General features: G+C 36.8%; 1 protein-coding gene across 11 annotated transcripts in view; it reads right to left on the reverse strand.

The window, feature by feature from the left end:
- Positions 1–15,099, reverse strand: part of LOC108260972 (adhesion G protein-coupled receptor L3) — a 338,157-nt gene that overhangs the window by 285,667 nt on the left and 37,391 nt on the right. For all 11 annotated transcript variants that reach the window (XM_047152306.2, XM_017461737.3, XM_017461736.3 and 8 more), the window contains exon 2: positions 1,445–1,535. The gene's annotated coding sequence lies outside the window, so the exon portion shown is untranslated. The remainder of the gene's footprint in view (positions 1–1,444; positions 1,536–15,099) is intronic.

The raw sequence follows: 15,099 nt of genomic DNA on the forward strand, positions 1-15,099 counted from the left end.
ATCGATTCTTCGATCCTCACAATTTTCTCGTGAAGCATTCTATGTCAATAGAGTACACATACCTAGGGTATATTCTGATATTTTACTACACATGATGGGGATCATTTAATTAAGTATTTAATTTTGAAAATCGTAGCAGACTACGAGAATAAAAACATAATGTTACCATAAAAAAAAAACCTGATGTCCATACTAACAGTATACAGAATAAACAACACAGTCTACCCTGTGTGTTTACCAACGAAAGACCATAGCCCCGCCCTCTTGCTTTCTATTGGTTCACAAAACCTTGTTTAGCAAATTCATAGGTCAAAGTTCACCTAGATAAAGTCAGTGCAAAGTGAAAGTAACTGAAAGCTAATGTGCAGCTTTCATGTCAATTTCCCCTTCAGTGAAGTGGCTTTTCCACCATGCAAATATTACTACCATTTAATCTGACCACTGCTTTAGTTGAAGAAGCAGGAAATTGGGACTTTTCGGGTGTTTCCCGTATCGTCACAATGCTAATGCTAAAGAAATCCCAGCTGTTCTCACCTCTGGAACAAGATAAGCAATTATATTTAAGTTGGAAAATTAAATAATTAATATCATATCAATATCATGATATTATCATTTCGCACAGCCCTAGTGTTGTTTATTATGGAGGAATTTGCTAATATTTAAGTTTACACTATAGAAATTGAAAAACAATATAGACATATCTCAAGAAGCATAAACAAGTGATCTCTAGCTGATTGAAAATAATGGCACCCTGAATGGAGTCCAAATCATGAGGTTGCTACATACAGATTCGTTTATTATCGACGGCGTTTATTTATCATGTAAGAACCGTTGGGTATAAAGCGCAGGAAGGAACGTGAGGAAAGGAGAAGGCGCTGAGTAATTGAATTCACTCAGCTGTTGCTCTGGTGTGAAAAATTGGATGAGGGCACAAGAGAGACAAAACAATGACAAATACGGGAAAGAGAAGAGACAGAATAAGAGAGCAGGAGCAGCTGCTCCTTTGCATGGCTGCGCCGAAACCATTTGAATGGAGGAACAAAATGAAAACACGCGCTGCAAGTGGTTACCAAGCGAAGACACGCGTCGTCGTGGTTACCGAGCGACAAACGTTTCACTCCGCGGGGGGGAGGGAGGTACTGGCTTCTGAGCAAGTCTGCACATGATGATGATGAGGACCTATGGTCTAAAAAAAATTGCCAAAAACATCATATTGTCATATCAGCCTAATGCTTCCCATCTGTCTGCTCTATAAAATGTATAATTACTCCTGAATTCATAAATATGAATGAACATGAACACCTCTGAGAGCAAAGTGAAGACTAAATAAATTACCATTAACAGCTAATACATCACCGAGACATGGCGCAGCCTGTGAAACGGGGTGGGAGCTTTGCTATGGATGAATGAGAGCTTAAGCATAACAACAGCACATCCTCCTTACCTGTGTGTGTCCTTCTACAGGGCTACAGGTGAGTAAACTTCCAAGCACAATCAGAGCAAAGGTCAAACCAAAGTCCACTTCCTATAATCCCCTGCAAAAGAACAAGGAGAAAAAGGAGACATTAGTACATTTCTTGACAGAAGAAATTTCAATTTATTTAAGAGCGAAAAATACTATTTTTTTTAATTATTATATATATATATATATATATATACACACACACACACACACACACACACACACACATATATATATATATATATATATATATATATATATATATATATATATATATATTGTGCATGCTGCTAGATTTTACTTCCAGCTCCTTGTTAAACACTGAAATAAACAGCATCTGTTTAAAGGTGATTTTGAGAAGTGGTCTAAAAATCTAAACCCAAACAAACACACTCTGATCAGCACTCCTTCCTAAGCCACACCCCTTAAACAGCAGAATTGACTGGCAAGTAAAGACGCCTTCTGCCTCCTTATTCTGATTTGACTGAAAATGTTCAATCCAGTCGGGTCTTTTTTGCTCCTGAGCCGTGGGCACCGCTGAGACTAGAGACTCTAGCCAGATATTTTATTGACAGCTGCCTGAGGAGACTTTAAGAGATTACATATCACAAGACGTGATCTGCTTTGAAAAGTGGTTACCAAGCCTTGCGACAAGGTTGCCAGATCCATGGTTTTACAACAAATAAACTTACATTTACATTCAACCTAAGTAATTAAATTATACCCAAATCCTACATCAAACAAACATTAATATCATGTTACACCACGATACACATATTGTGGTCTACTTTGTTTGTTTGTTTTTGCTGTTTAACCCCATCTGCTTTCAAGGTTCAATGTGCTGTGCATTCTGCTCACTATGGTTATAAAGAGTGGCTGTTGCAATTATCGTTGCCTTCATGTCAGCTCGAAGCAGTCTGGTCATTCTGGTCAACATGGCAGTTCACTGGATGGTTGTTTTTTTTGGCTCAATTTTATGTAGGGTCAGTCCATCTCGAGTTGGGTGTGTTACAAATGAACAGCATTATAAACAGAGCTGTGTTGCTTCTCATGTGGTAAAAGCAGTAAGTGACTTCTGAGTTGAAGTCACTTACGGCTTGTGTAAAACACCCAACTTCCTGCTGTAATTTTACAATTGGATAACATCTATTCACGCATGCCAACTGTACACCTGTACCAACATGAATGATCAGGGTTCTTCAAATCTGGCCCTCGAGGTCCACTGTCCTGCAGAGTTTAGCTCCAACCCTAATCAAACACACCTGAACAAGCTTACCAAAGTCTACAGGATAAAATTTAGCAAAATCTTAGACCTCACTGACAAGCATAAGCTACTGTATGTCGATCATAAACATAATTACTTTGAAATACTGTTCAATTTATCATGTTATGCTTATTTTACATATGTTAATTTCTCTAAATGCATGAATAAAATAGGCTTTTCCCCAGATTTCCCCTAGCCCTAGCTCTGTAACCAGTGAACTCTCAACCCATAATTTTTTTAGAGCAGAATGCTACTATATAGAACTTATCTCTTTGAAAATTTTAAGTTCGTATCTGGTCCCCCAACAGAGATATTCAACCCAAAAGTGAGGGGATTTTTTTTTTTTTTTTTAATTGCACTTCTCGCCCACGTTAAAAAAATAAATAAATAAGAGAAGTCTCAAACCTCAGACACTCGAACCCTTCCCATTATAAATTGACCCTAAACCTGGAACTGTGAGCAATCTTGAGCATTACTGTCATGAATTGCCGGAGGGAGCTCTGGACTTCAGTTCCCAGCAACCACTGCATCTCTGCATCACAGTCACATGACCACCTGCATCTGATCCTTATTCCTGTTACCTAGCACCTGTGTGCATATAGCCACTGTTTACGCCTCACTCTGTCTTGCTTTGTTTCTCCTCTGTTGTCAGGTTATGCTCTCTTGCCTTGTATGTATTGTCTTTTTATGTTTTGTTCTAATCTTTATTAAAACTCTAAATCTTCACGTGCATCTGTCTCCGCCGTCTCCATAACCTGACATTACATTTGGACTTCAGTTCTAACTCTAAGGAACAATAATGTCCAAAATGTTAATACATGTACCTTGTAATGTACTCTTTAGATCAGTTTTTGTTCCAAGGACAATCCTGAGCCGAAATATTGAGGTATATATCCAAAATCCAAAGCGATCAACTCAAACCAACAACTACACCATAAACTCACCTGAGATCACATTCTGATGTCTGATGTGAAACGTGATTCCTTATTATTTTTTTTCAATCTGAGCTAACTGTTTTCTTAAATAACACATTTTGCACTGTTGAGGAGCACTACATACGTATACCTCACATATAGTGTGAAATACTGTATAAACCAAGACTTGGGCGTATGCTCCTGACGTTATGAGGAACACCAATAATCACAACTTATTCATTTGCCATTCTGAGCAATCTGTAGTGGAGTAGAGAGGGTGAGCTGGAAAATAACTGGAATTGTCACATAAACACTGAGGAAATGAATAAGTAGTGATAGTGCTGAAGACTCCAGATGATGATGATGATGATGACGATGATGACGATGATGATGATAATGATAATGGTGATGGTGAGGATTTTTCGCTTGCTCAGTGGTGCTCTTCCCCTGAAAAGCCCCATTAGACTTCACATAACGCACTGAGACGGCCATTATGATGATGTGTTATTGTGTGAGTGTGTGTGTGTGTGTGTGTGTGTGTGTGTTTGATGTGGCAGATGGCCTGTATATGTAAGATGCCTTTGATGACGTCCATGCCTGCATATATATGCGAGTGATAATAAATGTATGAGGCTGAGCGCCGGACAGATAAGTGTTTAAGAGGCAGATTTAGAGCGGCGAGAGTCTCTGCTCTCAATAGCATTAGCGCTGGATGCTAAACAGCCTGTTCTAGCACCATTAGCATTCTGATGGCCTATCCTTCTCCTGTTCTCCCATCTCATGCGTTACTGTTCTTGCATTTTTAAGATGTACTTGCGCATCGGATCCTGCGTCTTTCTGACTTTTTTTACTAAGTGCAGAATGGGTTTTTTTTTCGCCCCTTCCTTCTGAGACATACTTCACAAAGGTTTCCTGAACATGAAAAGGTTGAATTTAATTACAGTGCGAATAATGAGACCCTCAGCCACACTAAGTGGACCATTTCATGATAATTAATTCTTCTGAAGCTTAAATAATTAAGCACACACACACCCACACACACACACCAGTATTTTATAGCATCTTTGTCACATCAACCAAAAACACAACAATACACCACACACGTTACCCCGGGTTTTCTTGTCTGTGCCAAGCACTGAGACATTTCCAGTATTGTCTCCAACTGTGAAATCAAGTTGTTGCTAATGAGCACAATTTGATCTTAGCAGCACATTGATATGTGAAGCAACAACAAAGTGTCCACCCCAGAGTCACTTCACACACACCCACATACACACACACACAGATACACACATATACGTTCCAGTCAGACGGCAGCTCGTGAAGCAGGCTGAATTTCAGAGCACCATTTAACAAAATATACTGCATACATTTTCAAAGTGTACTCTGTTAATTTCATAAATCGACTGAAGTCACCTTTATTCTAATAGCACTTTTGAAGAGAAGTAGTGCAAGTATATATATATATATATATATATATATATATATATATATATATATATATATATATATGCTTAAGTATGCTTACACGTATATCAAAAGTAAAATAGTGCAACTCTGTTACTATACTTCATATCTATATATACCAAAAGTAAAGCAGTGTAATTCTGATTAAATATACTTAGCCTGCTAGTATATGAAAACTAAGGTAGAGTAATACTCACTTATGTTTAGACAGTTGATTATATCAAAAGTAAAGTAGTGTAATTCTGATTAATTGTACTTAGTGTACCAGTATAACAAAATGTACGTAGTGTAATTCTGTTACAAAGTAAGTATACAAAGTAGTGCAATTATACTTAATTAATAAACATAAGTTTAATTTCACTTAGCCTGCTAGTATATCAAAAGTAAAATAGTGTCAGTTTGATTAAGCATACTCATACTTACAAGTATATAAAAAGTAAAGATGTGTAATTCTATCTAGTATATCAAAAGTAAAGTAGTGCAATTCTGATTAAGTTTTGATAGTATATGAAAAGTTACGTAGTGTAATACTCTTCAAGTATGTTTAGACATTTGAGTATATCGAAAGTAGTGCAATTCTGATTACTTACATAGTACTTAGCCTACTAATATAACAAAATTAATTTAATGTAATTCTGTTCCAATAGCTAGATATCTAATTATAAAAAGTAGTGCAATCCTGTTTAATTATACTTAGCCTGATAGCATAACAAAAGTAAAGTATTGCCAATTTGATTAAGTATACTTATATATTTATTATACTTATTATACTTATATATCAAAGGTCGTGTCATATAATTTAAGCCTGCTAAGACATACAAGTGTGTTAACAGTAAAGTAGTGAAATTCTGTTTAAGTATAATTAGTCGTACTAGTATTTCAAAAGTAGTGTAATTCTGTTGAAGAATATTCAGACATTTAAGTATATCAGAAGTAAAGTAGTGTAAATCTCCTTAACTATACTTAGACATATGAGTATATCAAAAACATTGTGTCATTCTTTTTAAGCATAAGATGCTCTGCTAGTATATCAAAACCAAGACAGTTGAAATATAAGGTATACTAAGACATGTGAGTATACGAAAAGTTAGGTGGGTACTATAATTATATCCTAGTATATTGACGTATATATGAAGGAGTTAGACACTCTGAGGTACTCTATAATGGCCAGCAAATTTGAGGCCAACAGCTCCCATGTTTCTGTCCATCAGACAAAAGTTTCATAAAAAGTTTTAACAAACATTGTGGACCAACTAATACATAATGCTGTATTTGTAGCTAACAATCATACTTGTGTCATTCTGTCGATAAAATTAAAGCTGCTTCTTGCACAGCTTCTTGTCAGTAATTCGCTTGCTAATAAGGCTTTTAGCATTATTTAGCTAACTAGCCTTGTGATTTCGCAGTAGTCTAGTGCTGTTCAGCAGGAGAAAACTGCAACTGCTAGTTTGGGATTTATCCTCGGGTAAGACAATAAACTAGCAAGTAATAGTGAATAAGCAAATTTCAGGCAAGTTCTGAAGTATGATGACACTAATGGGAGCCCTGAGCACAATTCCTACCAAGGTTGCTTTTCAGCTAAATCCTTTGTATCTTTCTCTGTTAATCCCTCTATATTTCTTTCTTTTCACTGAGCTACACTTGACGTGTGTAAGATACACTTTTCTATTAGTCATCACAATGAATATAGTAGTGAGGTCACACTGAAGCCTCAAGCTTTTCTTTCACAGATTCCCCAGTTACATCATACAGTTTTTACCTGAAACTCTATTACATGGGTCCCTCATACACTAAAGTTATTCTGGATTCAGGGGATCCATGCAGCATATTTAAAGTACTACAGTACAGAACAATCATCATATACCACTGTGACGAGCTGTAACCAAGGCACAAAGACCTGTTTCCTGCATCTCTGCAGTGTGCATGCTGATCTAATAACAGCTCCACCCTCCTGCCCCCTCACATCCATGTAATCAGATTCATTAAAATAAAAAAAAAGGCAAGGCTCCTCCTGGAACAGCACGGTAAGAATTATGATTTATATGAGCCCTGATCAACGTTTACGTAACTCAGAACTGACGGGACCGACTGTTTGCATACAAATATTTGTATTTGTGTTCATACAGATGCTTCAAAATGAAATCCCAGGACTTTTATTGGTATGATCCAGGGATCATGAATTATTTAATCACTTGTCAGGTAATATAAACTAAAGCAGTAGGTGTCAGGTGGATTTGTTAAGTACAAGTGTGGGTGAAATGGTGTGGGAATATATTGTTGCCTTTGTGAGGAATTAATTCAAAAACAAAAACAGATTTAGTATGTATCAAAATGTACATATTATAAGGTACATATTTTTATTACAGCATTTTAAACCTCAACCAGATGAGGACGGATTCCCTTTTGAGTCTGGTTCCTCTCAAGGTTTCTTCCTCATATCGTCTCAGGGAGTTTTTCCTCGCCACCGTCGCCTCTGGCTAATTCGTCAATTTAAAATTTATATTCTGAATTTATATATTCCTGTAAAGCTGCTTTGGGACAATGTCCATTGTTAAAAGCGCTATACAAATAAAACTGAATTGAATTGAATAAACTAATTTTGAAAAGCTCAATTCAAATGAATATATATATATATATATATATATATATATATATATATATATATATATATATATATATATATATATTGCAAATTCTGCAAATAAATGAATATTCAATTCATGTAATTTTCTAGTCAGCCAATTATGAGGAAGCCCTGCAATGCTTAAGTTCATGCAGATACAAGTCAAGAGCTTCAAATAATGTTCATATCAAACATCAGAACAAGGAAAAAATGTGATCTCAGTGACTTTAACAGGAGCATGATTGTTGGACAGGCTGGTTTGAGTATTTCAGAAACTGCTTATCTCCTGGGATTTTACACACAACAGTCTCTAGAGTTTAAAAAGAACGGTGAAAAAAACAAAACAAAAAAACCCATCTAGGTTCTGCATGCAGAAACGCCTTGTCGATTATAGAGGTCAGAGGTCAGAGGATATTGACCAGAATGGTTCGATTAGACAAGAAGGCTTTGGTAACTCAAATAACTTCTCTTTACATCCATGGTGAGCAGAAAAGCATTTCAGAATGCATACCACGTCAAAACTTGAGGCGGATGGGCTATAACAGCAGAAGACCTTGTTCGGTTTCACTTCTGTCAGCCAAGAACAGGAATCTGAGGCTATTGTTGGTACAGATTCACCCAATTTGGGCACAAATGGTATCTTGCCACTTAAAACATCTAACAGTAAGTTAAAAATGCAGGAAGTGTGAAAAAACACTTTAAAATAGTAATTTGAGTATTTTGAGTGCTTAGCAGTAATCTAATTTCTTGGTTGAAGTAGAAAAGTCTCTACTTCAACCAAGTAATTAGATTACTGCTAAGCACTCAAAATACTCAAATTACTATGTAATTTGAAAGACTGTCTCAATGTTCGAAAATTAATGACTCATCTATAGCTAATAGCAGGTTGTTTGGTCAATTTCAAAGAAAAGTCAAAGAGCATAAAAGACAGAAAAACTGATGCAAGATCAGAGCTGACAAAAGCTCTGAAAAGTCTCGTTTCAACCCTTTGTACATTAACGAAATTCGACAAGCTCATGCAGCAAACACGAAACTCTGATCCTAAGCCAGTTAACACACACTATCATTCAAAAAGCCCTATATATGTGCCCTCCCCTGCCCTTGTACATCTCGATCAGGACTTGAGAAACTGAAACTTTGAGCTGTTTGGCATACTCCTGGTTATGAGTTACAAATGAGAGTTGAGCAAAACATATGCTGTTGTTTCGTCATAAAGAACTGCCAAAATTTGCATGACATAATGACAGCGGAGTGTTTTACAGCCGAGCCTGGTGCTCAAGAGGCATAAGTTGATTGCGGGAGGAGAGAAGGAGAGAGCGCGGGTTTCTGCTGGGTTACATCAGCTAAGCGGAGACAGAATGTTGTGCCGTTGTGCGCCTGCACTAGCTTGCTGTAAGGCACAAAGCCTGCAGCAACCATGTGCCTTCTCATGCCCAAAGTGGAGAAACACTGAACCATGCTCTCAGGTTAGTGCTAAATATGAGCCAAGACTTCTGCAGCCTTGCAACACTGAGTCATCTGTAATTAGCAAAGAACTCTGAAATTTGTCAAATTCTTCTCAGATATTCATTTGAGTCTTCGATTCTTTCTTTCACCAAGTTCCAAATATTCACTGGCAGCAAACAGCTTAACCAAATCATCAGATTACATCACAAAATATAACTCTCCACAAGAGATTTAGGTCACATGGCATCCACACATCCATCTTACTTCATTTCTTTTAGCTAGTCGGGTCTAGCCGCAGCCAGCCGGCCGTCCGAAACCCACATCGCTCGTGATTTATTATTCAAAGACGAAATCCGTTGTAGCTGCAGTCATGACGGATGATGAATGGGCTGCTTTAGGCACAAAGTTGAAGCTAGAGTTTTCTACACAGACGACCAGCGCCACAGCCACACTCATTAGTCCGTTTTTGTTAAACTACTACAACTCTGCATGCAGAGCTTTCTATTTCAATTCAAAGGTGTCTGCCTTTCGCAAACTCTGTCCCGCTGATGCACTTTTTAAACTATCAAAGTTAAGGTGCTGTATATTGTACTTAGGACAATGTTTCAGCCAAGGTTCTCAGCCAAAACAGTAACAGTACCAAAGTTTTGACCCAACTTGCAACTAAAAAATGGTTATCTGTAGTTTTTAGGTTGAGGTTTATACAGAGTCCCTACGGGGACATGCTGATGGAAAAAATAAGAGATAGGAGGAAAATGCCAATTTCAATGCTTTCGTGTTCGCTCGCAAAACTTTTACATTCCCCCGAGAATTCAATTCAATTCAATTCAATTTTATTTGTATAGCTCTTTTTACAATGGACTTTGTCTCAAAGCAGCTTTACTGAAACATGTAAACACGGGATAGAGATTTTAAATGAGCGAATTTATCCCAATTTTTCCCAAGAAAGTTTGTGTTTGGTCGGAATTTTTTTGCTATCTCTCGCGAATTTTTTTCCGTTCCGTCGCACAACTTTTGCGTCCTCTCGTCGTTGAGTACAAACGGTACTTCCTGTTTAATTTCTCGCTGGCAGCAGGGCAGTGGTTTAGATCACTCAAATGATGCAAATACAAGAGCGTGCACCGTGCAGAAGTCTGTGTGTTCGCGGGAGAGAACACAACGGGTTTTACGAGAGGATGCGAAGTATTCTTTGGAGAATGCGAAACTCTTTTCGAATGTTTTGCTTAAAAAAAACAAACATTTTGCGTTTTTTTCCAAAAATTTGTGATGCAATTTTCTGGAGTTCTTAGTGCTTTTTTTGCAGAAAACAACCTGAATTGGTGAAATTGCGATTGCGCAAAATATTTTGCATGGTCTTTCGCAGTGTTGTTTGTTGGTAAATGAGACCTTTTAGCTGATTCGTGTACGCACATGAATCAAAGAAAGCTTTGGCTGAATGTGTGTTGTGATGATGTCACATGACACGTCTTGGCCTAAATCAGAATATCTGCATAAATTTTAAACAATTGCAAGCTCCTCCAAATATTGCGGAGTTTGCTTGTTTTTTGCATTTATTTCTGTGATCACGAAATCCTGGAGGGACTGAAAGGTGAAGTTTTAATTATGCAAACAATATCAGGTGAAAACATCTGGAATTTGTCATTATGAATTCTGTTGCTCTTGTCATTTGGATTCGATCAGTCAGATTTGAGTGGTCAACGTTTATTTAACATTTATGGAAGGAGTCTCCAATGTCACTGCTTTCTAACAGTCAGAGCTAAAGCTGTAACTTTAAGTTTCCCAACACAAGAAAGTCTAAGGATTGAGGATTGAAGACACTGGCATTTTTCAATGATAAGCTGCAATTTCCGCCATATTTACTTCAAGAAACGACTGTTTAGAAGACGGATGGATGGAAGTCCATGATTGTTTTTAAAAAAAATACTGAGGATAACTGGGATATCCAAGAAAATTGTAAGCACAGTACCAATATTATACAATCATATTACCCACCTCTAGTTATACTTCAGTATTCCGAATATAAAGTGATTAAAATGTAGGGAGCAATAAAGAGAGAGAGGAGCTTGATAAGGAGCGTTATTTTAATTAAACCTGGCCATTTCTATTTAAAAAAAAAAGGATTACAAGCATGTTCAAAGGATTAAGGGTAACGTTAAAAAGAATGCTTGAGAATTCGAATAGATGGGTTTCTTTAAAGGTTTAATAGAAAAACGTGGGTTAAGAAAGTCCTCAGAACCTCTAATAAAATCAAAATTAGATGACGTATAACAGATTCCATATTTAGAAAGAGTCATCGTTCTGAACAGGCTAAATCTTAGATTTCTTAGACTGAGTCTAAGATAAATGTAATTGATAACTGTGTATTGTTTGGAAAGTCTATATACTGTATATTGAGACTCGCTAAACCGTGATTAGCAAGATAACGATTGGCTAATTAGAACAACACGGAGGCCTGAAGAGAGGAAAGGAAAAGATTTTTGTAGTAAAATGTGCACACGATTTAGGCTGTTGAATTCTCGATTCTGATTGGTCAGAAGTAGTTCCAGCTGCAATGTTTATATTAAACACAGTCATTACAGTATATTGTTTCTACAATAACCTCCACAGTAACGTGTACGGCGAAAACTTAACAAAACCAGTTCTGTTTTGTTTTTTTAAACCATAATTGTTGATATTGTGAGACGTTTCGCATTTTTAGAAGGAGTCTCCAGTGTCAGCTATTTGTAACAATTGCAAATAAAGCTGTAAGAATGTGTTTCCAGACACATGTAAGTCTTCAGGACTGAGCGCGTTGTGCTTTTTATGTTCTCAGTAACATTATATCTACATCTGTTTGTTTTGTTTACGACTGTTTGTAGCTGCTATAACATGAGTGAAAACAGGAACTTGTTTTGTGAACATTCCACAATATTGAATATAACTATAAATGGATAAAAGGTACGATGTGCCATTTGTTGATCAATAAAATAATAACAAGTAGAAATTTTAAGCATTTATTTCAGGAAAGAGGCATTTTTTTCTGCCTATAGAATAAGAAAATGTGAAGCATGAAATTAGTGAAGAAATGTAAAAAAAAAAAAAAAAAAAAAAAAAAAAAAAGGCTAGCTATTTAGATATCTACATAGATCATTTATTATTTGGTTTATTGTAATCCTATATTAGGAAATATTATATACATTGAACTATTTTCAAGCTATTTTCAGACTGCAAGATATTTTTTTGCAGTCTCCTATCATCATGTTTGATTCCAGGTTAGTATATAAACAATTTTTCAAATTTCATTCACAAAATTGTTATGTTTGTGACGTCTCAAATTTAACGAAAAGATACAGGAAAATTATGTTTTAATATATAACAAACCCCCATGCAACCCCCCCCCAGTGTTTTATGGCCAAAATCTAAATCATCTGAAGAAAAGAAGAAGAAGAAAGGATATATGTAAAGATTTAGAATGTCTGATCTCATCTTGTTCAGTTGGATTAAGCCTGTATCTGAGCAAGTTTTTATATATATATATTTATTTTATTATTATTTACATCATGTCAAAGCAACAATTAACAATGTTAACCCGTTAATCCGCATACAGGGCCCAGGTCAGAACTCAACTACATTTACTTATTTGGGGATAAAAAAGAATTCCACACATATTTGGTAAATCTAGCTCGGAAACACAAGCTACAAGCTACACAAACATGCCACAATCTACAAATTGCTGCACTTTTCACACTACAGGGAGCAGTGACATCTCACTCCAGTCTCAGTGCTGCAATATTAATCACATTTTCAATTAAGAAGCCTCTGACTGCCAAAGCTCCACTATCATGCGTAATAGCCTCCCAAAAACGGTCGACTATCACTAAGCTTGCCAGGTGATAAGGGACTGAGATTCTGGCCAGCAAACTTATTGTAGCAATTCAAACGAACAGAACCACAATTAGGCGATCTCTATCTCATCTGAGTGTGAATTCTGAAGCACACACACACACACACACACACACACACACACACACACACACACACACACACACACACATACATTCAGACAGTAAATCCCCCAGTGTGTAGTTAACACCTCTCCACTCATCTGTTCTAAGTATCTTTAAATGGACCGATCAGACAACTGAATTATTTATGGTCTCTTTTCCAGCTAATGCCTCTGTGGACTGGTGCTGTTTAGCACGGACGCTAACACGAGCTGATATGAGCACGGCATTCATCTGAGCGCATCGTGTTAATTCTGGGTGAAAGGCTGTGTCCTGGGCGTGGACCAACACACACACACACACATGCAGGTCACCACGCAGCCTGTCGCATCAGCGTTTTGCAGTTTGCGCGCCGACAGGCGTAAAATGTGCTGGGAACGCCATTGGAACTGGAGCATTGTCTTCCTCATCAAACAGGCCGTGACCCGATTACTGAAAAGTGCCTCGTGCCAAAATGGCCGCCTCTAGTTCCGCAGTACGGGAGGGCAAGAGCGGCCAAACTACAGATCTGAAATGGAAAACTCCAAACAGCTAACCGTAGAATTAGCTCCATAATCGCCTTACAGATGTAATTTCACTGTACTCTGTTTGATAGTGAACAAATAAAATGCCACAGGAGGAATTTGTACCAACTGTCAAATGTGTATAGCAGCAAAAAAATAAAATAAAAAGGCTGTTAGATTCTACCACAGTGAGTGATTCCAGAGAAGTCCATAGGATTTTGGAGTTATTTTTTCTCTAGTCATTAAAATACTTCATTCATTTCTCTATACATTAAAATACTTTGAATTATAAATTATAAATTATAATTCAAATATAAACGTATTAAGCCAATTTCATGACATTTGACTAATTTCAACCTTGAAATTGTTTCATTTCTTTGGCGATTCATTTCTCTTCTTTATAGAAATAAACAGAATTTGGCATATCATTGTTAAAAACATTTTTGAAAACCCTAGCTGTATATAATTGGTCATTTGAAATAAAGTAAAATGAACAAAAGTTCAATATTATTATACTTCTTTTGTAATATCTTGTAATGTTTTGCATTATTTTTTAAACATTTTTTTAGATTAGCCTGGGTATATTTTTATAGTGTGTAACTGAAAATTTAAAATAATAATAATAATAATAATAATAATAATAATAATAATAATAATAATGATAATAAAGCTTAAATATATGCTAATCTAGCAATTCTGGACTAATCTAACAATTAATTTTATGAATTTTTTTAAATAAAATTTAACAATAATTAAGTGCAGGATCACATGTAGTTTAGAAGCCACACGTTTGACAGAACATCACTTCGATGTGTGGGTGAAAAACGTAACAAACGTTCTTTTCTCATTCTGGTTTGAATTCTAGACACAAATTTGGGATCGATTGGAATTTCTATAATGGCAGGGGACTTATAAAAGTAGGAGTGGGTGACAGAAGTGGGCGGGGCATTGTAGGGAGTCTGCAAAATTCATCCATACATCCTACACAGGTTCACAGGGAGCCTATCCTAGGGAACTCGGGGCACAAGGCGGGGTACACCCTGGACAGGCAGGGCACAGTCGCACACACATTCACTCACACACTACGGACAATTTGGAAATGCCTGCAACGCATGTCTTTGAACTGGGTGAGGAAAGTGGAATACCCGGAGCAAACCCACAAAGCCTGGGGAGAACATCCAAATTCTGTGCATACAGAGCGGAGGCCGGAGTTGAACCCCCAACCCCAGAGGTTCGAGGCAAACGTGCTAACCACTAAGCACCTTTTACCATTTAAATAATGACATTTTAGATATCCTTGCAAGTTGTAAACCCATACCAGCTTTTTAGAAACTATCCACAATCGCAGATGATGGATGCTTTGCAAGTCTTTTTAAAATGAGACTGATATGGTTTACATCATCTACAGTATAACCTCATCACCCTCAACTTCTGGCA

The sequence above is a fragment of the Ictalurus punctatus genome, chromosome 29, assembly GCF_001660625.3.
Source record: "Ictalurus punctatus breed USDA103 chromosome 29, Coco_2.0, whole genome shotgun sequence".
Classification (NCBI taxonomy): Eukaryota; Metazoa; Chordata; class Actinopteri; order Siluriformes; family Ictaluridae; genus Ictalurus; species Ictalurus punctatus.